At 34.9% G+C, this 13254-nt stretch overlaps 1 protein-coding gene across 2 annotated transcripts in view; it reads right to left on the bottom strand.

Moving 5' to 3' along the window:
- Window positions 1-4955, bottom strand: part of LOC110445337 (polycomb complex protein BMI-1-like) — a 63206-nt gene extending 58251 nt beyond the window's left edge. For both annotated transcript variants that reach the window (XM_021489893.1, XM_021489894.1), the window contains exon 1: window positions 4855-4955. The gene's annotated coding sequence lies outside the window, so the exon portion shown is untranslated. The remainder of the gene's footprint in view (window positions 1-4854) is intronic.
- Window positions 4956-13254: the final 8299 nt, after the last annotated feature.

The following is a 13254-nucleotide window of genomic DNA, read 5'->3' as shown; positions in this document are numbered from 1 at the left end:
CGAGCCGGTCATATCGACAGCAGAGCAACGACTTGGTCAAAACGGACGACAAATGGACAACTTATATAGTAGTACGGACGACAGACCGCCGATTTAGGAATACGGACGAATGAAGAACCATTTCACTTCAAATTTGACCTTAAAAACGAGCGCAGACATCATCTCTCTTTAAAGAGAGATTGTGAACTTCCTCATATAAACGGAAGTTTGGGGCGATCTAGTCATACCGACGACATACCAACAACTGAAGTCATACGGACGACAGACTGACGACTTTTGATATGGATAACAGTCTGATGACAGCCGGACGAGTCAGTCTCACGATGAACGACGGACGACGTATTCCTACAATAGGAGGAGCATGCAAACAGATGATAGACCGATGACTTAGTCATACGGGAAACAGATTGACAAGCCATACGAAGGACTAGGACATGTGATCCAGACTTGTCCAAAATGCCACCAAACACAGACTAAATACCATCAAGTCCCAACCAAAGTTTGCATCGATCCGAGTCTTTGGAATTCAATAAGCGCACATTGAGTATCTCTCTGTTACACGCTAAACCTTTATACAAAATTCTCTTCCGAGGAATTGTCTCCGCATACAAATAAATCATGTTTGGATATTTATCGGAAAAGGTTTTACACCTCTCTTCGGTCTCTTGGGCTGAACAAAAAAAAAAGAAAAAAAAAGAAAAGAAATACCATCATTGTTTTACCGGATCGCAACGAGAGGGTATATAAGTCAACTGTAATATTAATCATCCGATGGAAAATTGTTAGCGGATGTGGATGGGTCAAATCGGCATCACTACAACCAAAAAACGTACTTCGCATGTCCACATGTAGCAACAGAAGTATAGTCAATTGTTCAGGAAACCTCAAATTACAAAAAACAAAAAAACGTTTTTTGAGTACCGACATCCACATGTTTGCTAAAATTTATATGATTATTATTGCAGTTTGGAGTTTCAACATTTTAAAGTGAGAGTTATTTTATGCGTCTGATATAATGACAAGTTTTAACAAAAAATCCTATTTTTTCAACTCGGGTCCATTAATAATGTCTATAGTTTAAACAAAAATATTTAATTTTTCAACTAGGATTCCTTAATAATGTCAATTCGTACATGTACATGTGTAATATGTATAGTCGCGCGCCTCATGCACGCCAGGAACACGTGCTTTTCACGTGAGAAGAAACACTCGAAGAACAATTATGTATCTTACGCTATATGTCGACATTGCCATGAGAACCGATTACACGACTTGACGAAGAAAGACAAAATTCGGTAGCGTCGACGCTTTTAATCTTCGGGAACACTTATATTCGCGATTGTACTCCAAAAGATAAGTTATTGTTCGCTGTGGTCTGACAGCAGGACAGAATAGACCAGCGCTACTGTTACATTACTTTTACCAATGCATGCAATCGTCTGCAATTCAGGCTTCGATCTTGATCGTTGTGAAGATTGTTTTTAATTTTCCGGTTTTCAACATAGAGTGCGTACAGTGAAACCTGACAAAACCGAACTTCAAACGAACCGTTACTATTGGTCGTATTACACAGGTCTCTGGAAAATACAGGATGATTTTTTATCGACATCTAAAATAATAAATCGGGGTTTTTCGGGGGAGAGGGGGGGGGGGGTTACAAATATTGCTTTTAGATAGAAAAGGGTACAGCTTAGCACCTTGTTGCGTCCTCTTTAAACGAGTTTCCGTGTCATACAGGTCCGACGTACATTGTAATGGTCGAATTTATTGCAATTAAAAACCTAAATTTATGTAGAAATGTATGTATACAGTACAGAATCTTCTTGCATGTCATCTTCAGATGGATTTCTTGACTTCATACTTACAAAAGGTTTTATTTACACAGATATAGCGAGGGGCGTTTCTTTGTATTTAAACCGGATTCCGATTAGACAAATTACACTTTAATAAGTAGTAAACTTTCCTTATTTAGATATTTCTACAGCGTACCTTCACGTATTAATATCTTAAGCACACAAGTCACGCTATACCGGCAACTCTAAGGTATATATGACTGATCGTCGATAGGAATTGGAAGGTATACGTTTTTCGCCTTCGGTGTTTTAATGTTCTGCTTATACCTTTCTGAACATGGCGTTTAACATTTGTGATATTTACACGTTTAAACTATTTATAACATTTCAAAACAAGCCAACGGCTATACAATTGTAACTGTCATAAATAAGAAGATATAATTTTCTGTATCACTCTCGAGGTGCAAGGTATTATTATTGCTGTGCAGGAAAGATATTGTGTAGGGATCAAGATAAGGAAGTAGCCATTGGCGTTTTACATTTTGAAAAGTCCTTAACCCTGTCACCCCTATGTACTCTTTCATGCATTGACCGGGAGGAGTCCATTATGGTCTACAGTGGTGAAAGGGTTAATAACATATATTTGTTCCTAAACAAAGTGTGTCCTCATTTCTATGACGACGACATTTTCAGCAAAAGCTATGTTAAACAAAACTGTCCGCACGCATTTTTCAATGTAGGGGCTTTATTTTTATATTTGAACATATCTGCAAGTTTAAGACCGTCGAAATTGTAAATATTGTCCATTTTGTAGACAAAATACGTAAATTAGGGACAACTCGAGTTTGAAGTCCTTATTTCCAACCAATTTCTCATCACGTTCTCATATCGTACGAACTTGACGGCGTCGCCTTTTCAACAAGCGTTATCGTCGGCGAGGGCGAATTCATCTGGCATTAAATACGTACACAGTTCATCATGCATGAGATTTCCATTTCCAGCACTCTCTCATATCTAAAGATTTTACATTTTTTTCATTTCCGGGCGCGCTTTTGGTCCAGATGCACGTTAATTTGGAGAGGAGATAGAGTACAGGATGTTCATTGATATCTCTGTCTTATTATAATATTCAAGTTTAATTGATACGCTGAGATAACCGCAAAGTCCTTCGGATACAGCTAGTGATGCATCGCTGAAGATAGGAGTATTGACTGGGAATGAGGGGGAGGGGGTGTAGTAGGACCAAATCTCTTATCTTTGTCCTTGTAACAGTCAAACGTAATTTGTTCCCGAGAAAAAACAATCATTTTACTATTTCTATTTTTTAATTTCAAAATAACAACGGAGGGGAAAAGCAGGTAAGATATTTCCATGAAACGTATTAATTGAATTAGTTAATAAAACAACGGACGGAATATCATAAAATATCACTGGAAGATGAACTGATCGCCATGAAGTTCTTTGGTACGATGCTTATCCCTCTGATCAAACGATTATCAGATATACCGAGGATTTACTCCTTTAATAGACATTTACGAGTACAAGGGGGGGGGGTCTCCTCAGAAGGATAAAGATCACAGATTTGAGTAAATCCACGACAGTCTTGAACATCCACGTACATCCCATTGAACTTTGCCACACGTTGGTAATCACTCAATCAATTATACCATCCGCAATTAATTTATTCTCAAATTGACGTGATACCTGCCGAAAATACAGAGGGTACAAATTCAATTATCGGCCAATAAGTGGCCCGATTTGTTTAAATTCTCCAGGTTCTTTTGTTTTCAATGTACTAACTGACTTGTTAAAATCCCATCAGAATCACAAGTGAGCAAGCCCAAGCTTGTTCGTCTTTATATCAATGAAACTAAATTTGATCTCACTGCTACCAGGGAAAATATTTTTCCACCGAAAAAAATAATCAAGAAAAATAAATGACGAACCGTAAATTTCCTCTAGCCCAAACTGCGCCATTTAATCAATAACTGCAGAATGCCAACACAACCAAGCATGCCACGACACTAGTAACAATAAGCGAATCCTCATCGCGCTCATATTCCATGCAGCCTTCCCTGAAACCATCCGGTCTTATTAAAGCTGAGATGTAAAAGCTAATAAAATAAACCCGAAACCATCTGTTTCAAGGCTGATAATGTTATCGGCTGATCTATTCAAATACGATTATTCTTTTTTGTGACTCCACAATCCAACAATTCCAGGCAAGGGTAATCCAGTTTCCAACGTGCATTTAAACTCGCACAGGGAAGTATTTGTTTACTAAAGCACATATTTTTATATATCATAAAAACGGACATCCATATATATATACATTAATATATATATAATATATATATATATATATATATTAATTGCAGTGTGGTGTTATATTTAAAAACCTTTGTATGTATTTATCAAATAAACAATGCTTTTTCACGTAGACTACTTGCATACTAAGGTTACAAACGCCATTACAACAACGCCGACACATATATCCCGTCGGTGTAGTGTGTGTAAAATCCCACGACAAATGCAGCTCTATTCACGGAGTTTTATCGAATAAATGTTTAAATGTAGCACCCAGTGTATACACACACACACACACACATGCATGCAAACACACTGTGCATGTATCGGCCGGTGGCGAGACTGTGTGCGTGGATGTCATACGCTACACATAAAATATCGTCTGCTCAGAAAAGGGGGCGGAGCTTACTCGTGGCAGAATGCCAATACATTTACATATAGCTGATAAATTAATTAAGAAAATTCAATGCGAATAAATGATTATAAAATCTACCATATCGAAAATACGAGAAGTAAAATATACTTGATATATCCCGACTGATATCCGAGTTACACGTTTACGTTCCCATTTATAAAATGTCAACAACCACAGGCAATACCCTGCTTCGTCTGTCGGCCGCCATATTGTTGAGATACACACAGAGCCGTTCCGCATAACTTCGCATCGACAGAGTAAATATAAAATCTAGACTTACTACAGACATTTGTTCAAGAAAAACTCAGATATAGACAGAAAATATAAATACAAAATTACCTGTACAACAAGAAAAATTTGCCTCCAGCTTGAAACGCCGTAATCCTTGTGTTTACACGGCGAGCTTCTCTGTAGGTCGCAGTGAACGGCTGTGATACCGATAGCTCTAGGTGAAGTCACGTGACCAGCGGTAATTTATAAGGCTAAGCTTCGATAAGAATAGTACAAAAACCGTGCGGTGTATATTAGCATGGTAATGTAGGCGACGAAGCAGCTCGATTTGAAGAGAGAAAAAAAACTATAGAGCGTGATTTGACATATTAAACAGCATGTGTAAGGTTTGGCCCTGATTACATAAGTTGGAATTTGAACCTTAAAACTCTCGAATGAAATTCTTTCCTCGTTGAGGTGCTTGGAGATCGACAAATCGTGGGTTGTTTGTATTATAAATTGCTCTTAAAAAAAAGTCAAAAGTCACGAGAAAACGAACTATTTATACACCATATAACGATTTCTTTAAGGAAACAGGTTCTAATTATCTATCTCATTATCATCTCAATTGTTTTATGATTTTATTTCCCCCCAAGTAAATAATACAAGCAAATGTCTTATTAAGAAACCCAAATAATTAATTCTACACGTTTCTTTTTACAAACAAATATCTCAGGGAGGAAAATGAATTACTATAATATTCCCTAATGTAAGCTATACTCCTTGTACGGTTCAGTAAATACAACTAGTATTCATATACATGTCATAAACTGGTCATTCTGGTCGTGCATAATTTATTAATAAAACTATGTTTTTGATTTAAGGAGACATCGTCCCTTTAATACGAGAAAGAAAGTCCTTGACTATAAGTTACTATCACGGAAATATCACGATACTAGCCATCAGATTGTTCCTACAACTGTTACTACGTGACCTTTGACTCTTAGAAAGGGCATGTTTAATTATAGTAACAAACCTTTTAATTGACTGTTTCACTTCCCCTATCCTTTTTTAATTTGTATCTTTATAAATATTTAAAGAATTATGCATAATGACGTTTGTTATACAAGTATATATATATATAAAATATAATTTCAAAAGCGATGACAATGTCAAAATTTGATATATTTTTAACATGCATATCATTATGTATACATGAGAAAGATCGTTATGGACCTTGCGGATTTAAGACTTAGTACAAAGGAAGACACTTAAAAGAACTTGTATAGATTTAACTCAACTCTTAAAAATATCACTGAATGCATTTTATTTATTGTTTCTTTGACGTTGTCTAGAATAATAAGGCCTACATTTTGTTTAAAAATCAAACCCGCTTTTGAATTGAATTTGTATATGTGTGTGTGTTTGTAGAGTATTTGACTCGCAGTAAAAGGGAAGTGGGAAAGATTTCCCATCTGACTAGCTATTTTTACTTCAAATGATTTCGAGACCGGGTCAAGTTTCCGGAATTAGCGTGTTTTATAGCCGTACATAGATATCACCATGTACGTAATCATTTTAGAATTTTCCTTTAGATACCAACCTGCCTGTATCAGTAAAATATCCACGTCATATATCAAGCTGTACACAACCCATTACAATGACGTCATCAGTTTTAGTGGAAGATCTACGATTATCTCAAGATTGCAGTACATTGTAATCGTTCTCACAAGTTTGGGGTTTTAAAATTGTGTATCCTTTAGTTTATCTCTTAACTCCCCTGTTATCCATATTATATATATATATGTCATATTTTGTCATCAGTGACTGGCTTAATATGACATTTAATTCAGACGTCAGATTTGTTCCAAGTTGACGCATGAATTAAAATCAATAATCTGACGTCATCGATATTTAATGATTATAATTGGAAACTTGAAAACGCGATTTGTTTTCAGATCATTCAGATAAAGCCCTGCTTGTGGTAAATCTTAAATTCTTTCCATTTCAATTAGATTTTGAACCTCATATCACAGATTTCTTATTTGATCGGAAGACCTGGAAACTAAACCGTCGGAAGGTCATTCAATAACTCTCATCAGAAATAGAGACTTATCTATGCTCATTTCTATACGAGATTAAACTTATATTGTTTTGTTTTTTTAGCTTGCAAAAGGCTCTGTAAAACGAAATAATAACACAAAGTCTCGTTCCTTAAATCTTCTACGAAAAGAAAAAATGAATTGTCTTTATTTAAAACGAAAGCAAGACAAATACAGTGAATACTAGTTAAACATTAAATGCGATTATGTAGTTCGTTATCCTATCCGATTTTGTCTTTACTCTCTCTCTGAGTTGTACATTTATCTTCATCACTTTTGCTATTCATTTAAAAATTAATCATTTTTCCCAGTAAAGAAAACTCACAATATCGATGCAGACGATGGTACGATATTTTGACAAATTGATATATATTTTTTAACCTCCATACGACAGATTAAATAATTTTAAGCACAATTTCGAGAAAAATAGCCATTCTGGAATTGGTTGAGTAAAACCTTATAAATTGTCTAGTTTTGATTTTGTTTTAACCAAAATTTGTTGTTGATGATATTTTGTGCTTGAAAACTAAAAATAACTTGAATTTCATTTATTATCATGAAATAAATATTGAACACAGCAGAGTAACCTCTTTGTTGAAATTTACCTTTCATACGTCAATAATGGTCTCCTTGTTCCAGAAGCTTTATGATCGTGAATATCTCAGTTTCGCGATCGTTAACAGATCTGAACATGTATAAACCTGCCGGTCATACTGCTAGCCGACGTTTTATGACATACTTTATACACTGCTCCTAAGTATCATGATCCAAGTATCCTAGTTTCCAAGATATCCTGCGTTCTGTGAACCAATACACTAATTAGCCGTCTACCTTATTGATCCCCATACCACTGACTAAAACTGTAACTAGACCCTTTTTACGACTATAGCTTTCATAAATCATTTCTAAACATAACTAGACTGCAGAACTTGTATAATGCATTAAGATTAAAATAAAAACAAAACAAAAAATAAAAATAAATCACCAATAGTGTACTTGGTGTTAAAATGCAACGGAGCCAGATCATGATTCGAACCCCGAACCGCCGACATTATACAGTCGCACTAACCACTTGAGATTAAGCTTATTAACACCGGCAGTTTACTGACCCTATGTAAATGAAATTAAGGGCTATTACTGTATGTACGCAAAACTGAAATGCAATTCTCTTGTGTTCTACTAGCATTGGAACTTGGATCCCTTAGTCATTTGTTTGGCTTGCATTTCAAATACTGTACAAGATTTCATATTCTAAAATAACGAAAAAATGGTGGTAACATCTTGACGGTTGCTTCATGTAGTGGTGCATGCAACGATCATAAAATCGGCGAATTCCAACAGTAATATGTTCCGGACATTTTGTCGTCATTTTTCGTTTAGGTAACGTAACGTCATTATTATGTCCTCGACGTCATATTTGTAAATACTTTTAAGGTTTTTTTTGTTCGAGAGGCAAGTCGAAAATTAATACGCAGTAATGAAGAGTAATGTCATATAAAAGAAATAGAATAACGATTGCATGGCATTAAGTAAAACGCAAAGCCACCATATACAAATGTACAAGTACGGTATTGCCTATTATTACTATATCTTAACATCCGTTATGTCATTAGGTATATAGTATATCAAAACTGCTCTAATCACAGACAAACAGTTATACCACAAGAGATATATACCCATTGCATTTACCACCTTTCTTAGTGTAAAATGTGTCCGGGGTACGTTTTACTCTATCGCCTTAACAATTCAAAGTAAATCATTAAGGGCTTGTTTAACTGTGTCGACATGACAGACTACAAGAGGCCCAGAGAACACTCCAGAACAGAACGCAACGAACGATGTTCAAAGGGTTAGCGTATTGAGAGACACCCGCTGAGGTTTTCTGGATACATGTATATAGTATAAATAACTCATTACATTTTGAAAGAAAAATCATGACATTGTCCTTTTTTTCAATATCCGCACTATATAGAAGAAATGAATTTTAACTCGACTATCTTACCAAGTTTTCGTGCTAGTAGCCCGACCTTGTGTTATTGTGTGATTATAGATTCTTATTAAATTGAAAGTTCGAAAAAAAACCAGAAAGGGCATCTCGGATTCAATCTACTTAGAATCAAAATTCATTCAAAGTTGTATTAATGAAAATATTGAAAAAGGTGTCTGTCTTGGTGAACGGATATGTAGATATGTTTTTATCTTCGTTCTGGATGTAACATTTCATTGTTTATGTACTTATTATTAAATGTATTATTCTGAATGTTTTTCGTGATCCACAAATGCACAAAACAAAATTAAATGGAGACAATGAAAAGTTGTCATTACTAGAACAACGAAGTATTGAATACACCTTTTACTAAGGTGGCCGGGGTCCGATTCCCCGATCGGACGTGAAAAGGTATGGGGTAACCAGCCCGACCACGTGGGTTGTGTCCGGGTACTCCGGATTACTCCCACATTAAAACCCCCTGCGCGCTTACATCCGAGCCAACAAGATTGATTAGCATAAGTTTAAATTACTTGTTTTATAACTGTTGTCAATTAAATAAAGTTTATATATTCAACAAAGGAAAAATATATTTCCCTTCAAGTCAATGCCAAAAGCAATGCAAATAAGTAACCAATTACCGTACCATATGCTATTTCGTCAATTTAGGACACATCAACGGTGCTAAAAGGTCAAAAGTAACCCGAAACATCTCTGTAGAAATACAGTGAAAAGGTCAGATATTTAGCTGCAACTGATAATTATTTGTTTTATATAAGTATTACATGTAAGCTGTGACAGAATGGTTTCCTGCTACTTGGTTATTTTATGGATCTAGAGTATATTAGCTGGGTCGTCTTCACTTGTGACAAGTAACACTCACTACGAAATAAGAAGACGCCTATTAAAAACTTTAATATGGCGAGGCAGGAAAAAATACATAAAATATAACCGCACTTTATGGGCGCTTTTGCCATTCAAGGTTCATCAGTGGTACTAAAATACAACCATAAACAGATCGCATCATAAAAATGATCTCCTGGCAATCATTGGAGAAGAAATCTTATGGAAGTGTTAAACGTGTTACGGTAGTAAAAAAAATAATGTTCAAAGAGAGTCAAGGAATCAAACTAAATGAAGAAAAGGAAGAAGACAAAAGATAAGACATATCCTGTGTGGTACGATGTTGGCAGCAGATCAAGTTCAGACTCTACAGTGTCTCTGATAAAACAAAAACAAATGAAGAAAGCTCCCGATTTTTCTGGGTACGTAACATTATTTGTCTCATGGGATCATGCATTGGGATGTTACATGTCGATTCGTGCTGTTGGCGAACTCCTAAAGGTGCTCTTAGCTTCATGACAATTCGTTAACACGAACATTTTTCACAACAATTTATAATGAAAAGTTAAATGCTGTCCTTAATGTTTTGTGACAGAATTTGATCACAAGCATATACACAATATGAAAACATTTATAATAAAATTGTTTTAGGAGACTTTTTATTTATGTGCTATATAGATGAAGGCTGTTAGTCCCAGTGATCTATGCGGTATTTCCAAAAAAGGAATGTTTCTAATTTTTTGCTTATTTTCTCTCTCAACTGTTTACTGTTGCAATGAGAGAAATATTCACTAAAATTTGAATTCTTTAAAGGTAACACAATGCGATGATTCCGGCGTATTCACAGCACTACTGGTCATGCTGTATACTTTTTCATACATTCATGCGACATTAGATTGTCTTTATATAAATATTGAGGTTGGGGCACCTAAATTTACCAAGCTAACAACTGTTCTACCTTTCTACCTTAACAGTTGTGATGCTTTCAAAACCGGCTCATATATTGCTTATTTATTTTATTTCCCCCCATGTACGTTGCAAATTCTTGACTGTTAACTGTAGTTACAACAGAGTCTACTCCGAGGGACCCATTTACTTGACTGTTCCCCTCTAGACTAGAAGTATCTACTTGCCTCACCCCTGTAGATTGAACAGAATTTATTTTCCTGGTTTCTTTAGATTAAACAGTGTTAATTTGTGTGTCCCTCTAGATTAAACTAACGGTATTTACTTGGCTAGTATCTCTAAATTACAAAGTATTTATAAGTTGGGTCTCTCTAGATAAAAACAAAGTATTTCTGTTATTTATTCATTAAGTTTATTTGGTTACGTCTTGTATTACAGTATATATTATGCTAGTCCCTCTATTTGGTTACGTCTTGTATAACAGTATATATTATGCTAGTCCCTCTTTTGTGCTAGTTGTAGTTAGTACCTTAGTTTAAAGAGTACGAATTTAGCCATTCCTTCTAGATTAATTAATATCTGTTTCGTAAAAGAGTTTAGCATTATACATTCAAAAAGAGATAAGAAAACAAGATTGAAACTTAAGTATTGTTTTGTAGTTTCTTTGTTCCTGAAAACTGTATGTAAAACAAAGCACAAGTGCCTACTGATCTTAGAATGAACCAACCTAATGACGATGAAGCATGTTTTAACAGAGAGAATATAACGATGTATTAAGGACTACTCTACTAGCCGCATTTCAGACCTGCTATGGCGGTGTTACAGACCATTCTCTGTCGACATAAGTCTTTTAAAGCGCGTGCTAGCCTGGTATTAATCATGAACCGTTAATTGGTCCCACACTTCGCACTAATTAGGTCAGATTACGAGCCTCGACTGTCTCACGAATAACGACAAGTCACTTAGAATATTCAAGGTCTGTATCTAATTAGTTGACGAATTTCATGCAAAATTGGTTAGCACATATAATTCGTGTGACGTCGTATTTTATAGGAGTGCATTACCATTTAGTTGCTTTATTTAACACTTTGCTGCAAAATACAAAAAACACTCAAACTTAGCTGACAAACAGCGTCTCTGTAACATCTGAAACCATCTCTACGGCATCAGGGAAAATAAGCTCACTCCTGTATATCACAATTTAATCATAATAGCCAAATGTTTCATTTTGACGCTGTGTTGAAAGTTTTGGTCTATGCATTTCTTTCATAATTGTGTCTCCCTTGACAAACGTTTGACATACGTCTTTAAATGACCTTAGCTGTTAATATGACAAAATAAATCGAAACGGTTTATAGGGTTAGCCTTAAAAGAACTTCTTTCGCCACTAATGAAGTACATGTTTCACTTGCAAACATCATTACTGAAATTAGATATGAGTATTTACCACTCAAATTAACTTAACCCTATCTAACACAAACATACATAACTGACTACTATTTAGAAGATAAGAAGATCATCAGTCAAAACAGTTATATCATCAAACAATAATCCTGCATTTAATTTTCAATATTTGTTGAAAATGAAAGATTAATATTTTCGAATGTGTCTGTTCGAGGACTTACTCGAAAATGCAAGAAAAGTGTTCATGTGAAGAAAAAAAGATGTAGTCAAGAGAAAACGATTATAAAAAATTAATCCACTGATATCTTTCTGAGGTTAGAATTTGGCATCGTATGCTAAAGTTGTGGTGCATTTATTGCTGTTATGCTGTTGAACGATATAACAAAAAATACATGTTCTTTTCATTTTTCATCGTAAGTTGCAGCATTTCTGCAAGAGATACCCAATTAGAGCACCATAATAACTACTGAATAAAGTAGAGTTATATAAATTTAATTAGCGGGGAGCCTTTTCCTTATCCTTAACTTAGCATCAGAGTTCCTTGGAAGTTGATTATTGTAGTAATTGATGTTACAAATGAATAACACAGTGCTATCTAAAATTATGTATTCGCATTTCTTCATGCGTGATTATTTATCACATGTGTCAACGTAATTGTTTTGTTTTTGACAAGCAAATGCCCCAATACGAAAACCATAATCATTTTACAATGAAAAATAGATTTTACGAAAAAGAAGTTTCACACATTTCTACTGTGTCAAATAACACTTGCATTTTCACACTTAACCAACCAATGAGAGAGTAAGGTTTAGTGTAAAAACAACAAATTGGGCATTGTCCATTATGACGTCCAAATATCCATAACATTTTCTTACTGTTATGTCACACTACATCATGCATTGTCTTTAATTTTTTGGTGGGAAATGGAATAGCTGTTTACGACAGCCCTTGTTTTTAAACAACAAAAAGTCTATATGCGGAATATTCTTGATTACTTGATCATTATAAGCACTAGTTTACTCTTGTGATGTATATTTATGAATGCTATTCATGAAGAAACACGGAATATCTTTTATTTATTTAAAACCAATTACAAGTGACTCCTTGTACAAAGACTAAAAAGAGAATGATGTCATTATTGCGACATCGAATAACTCGAGCACCTCCATACCTCAAAGTTACTTGCTAAGCCAATGGCAACATATTTTAAATGTCATATAATTTGTTCGATTTAAGTTTATAGCGTTGATATTTCGTTTTGTTGTTTATTTAGCACAACATGAAATG

This window comes from Mizuhopecten yessoensis, unplaced genomic scaffold, assembly GCF_002113885.1.
Source record: "Mizuhopecten yessoensis strain PY_sf001 unplaced genomic scaffold, ASM211388v2 scaffold2213, whole genome shotgun sequence".
NCBI classification, from domain to species: domain Eukaryota; kingdom Metazoa; phylum Mollusca; class Bivalvia; order Pectinida; family Pectinidae; genus Mizuhopecten; species Mizuhopecten yessoensis.
The sequence above is the reverse complement of the archived record's forward strand: the minus strand, read 5'-3'. Positions and strand labels throughout refer to the sequence as shown.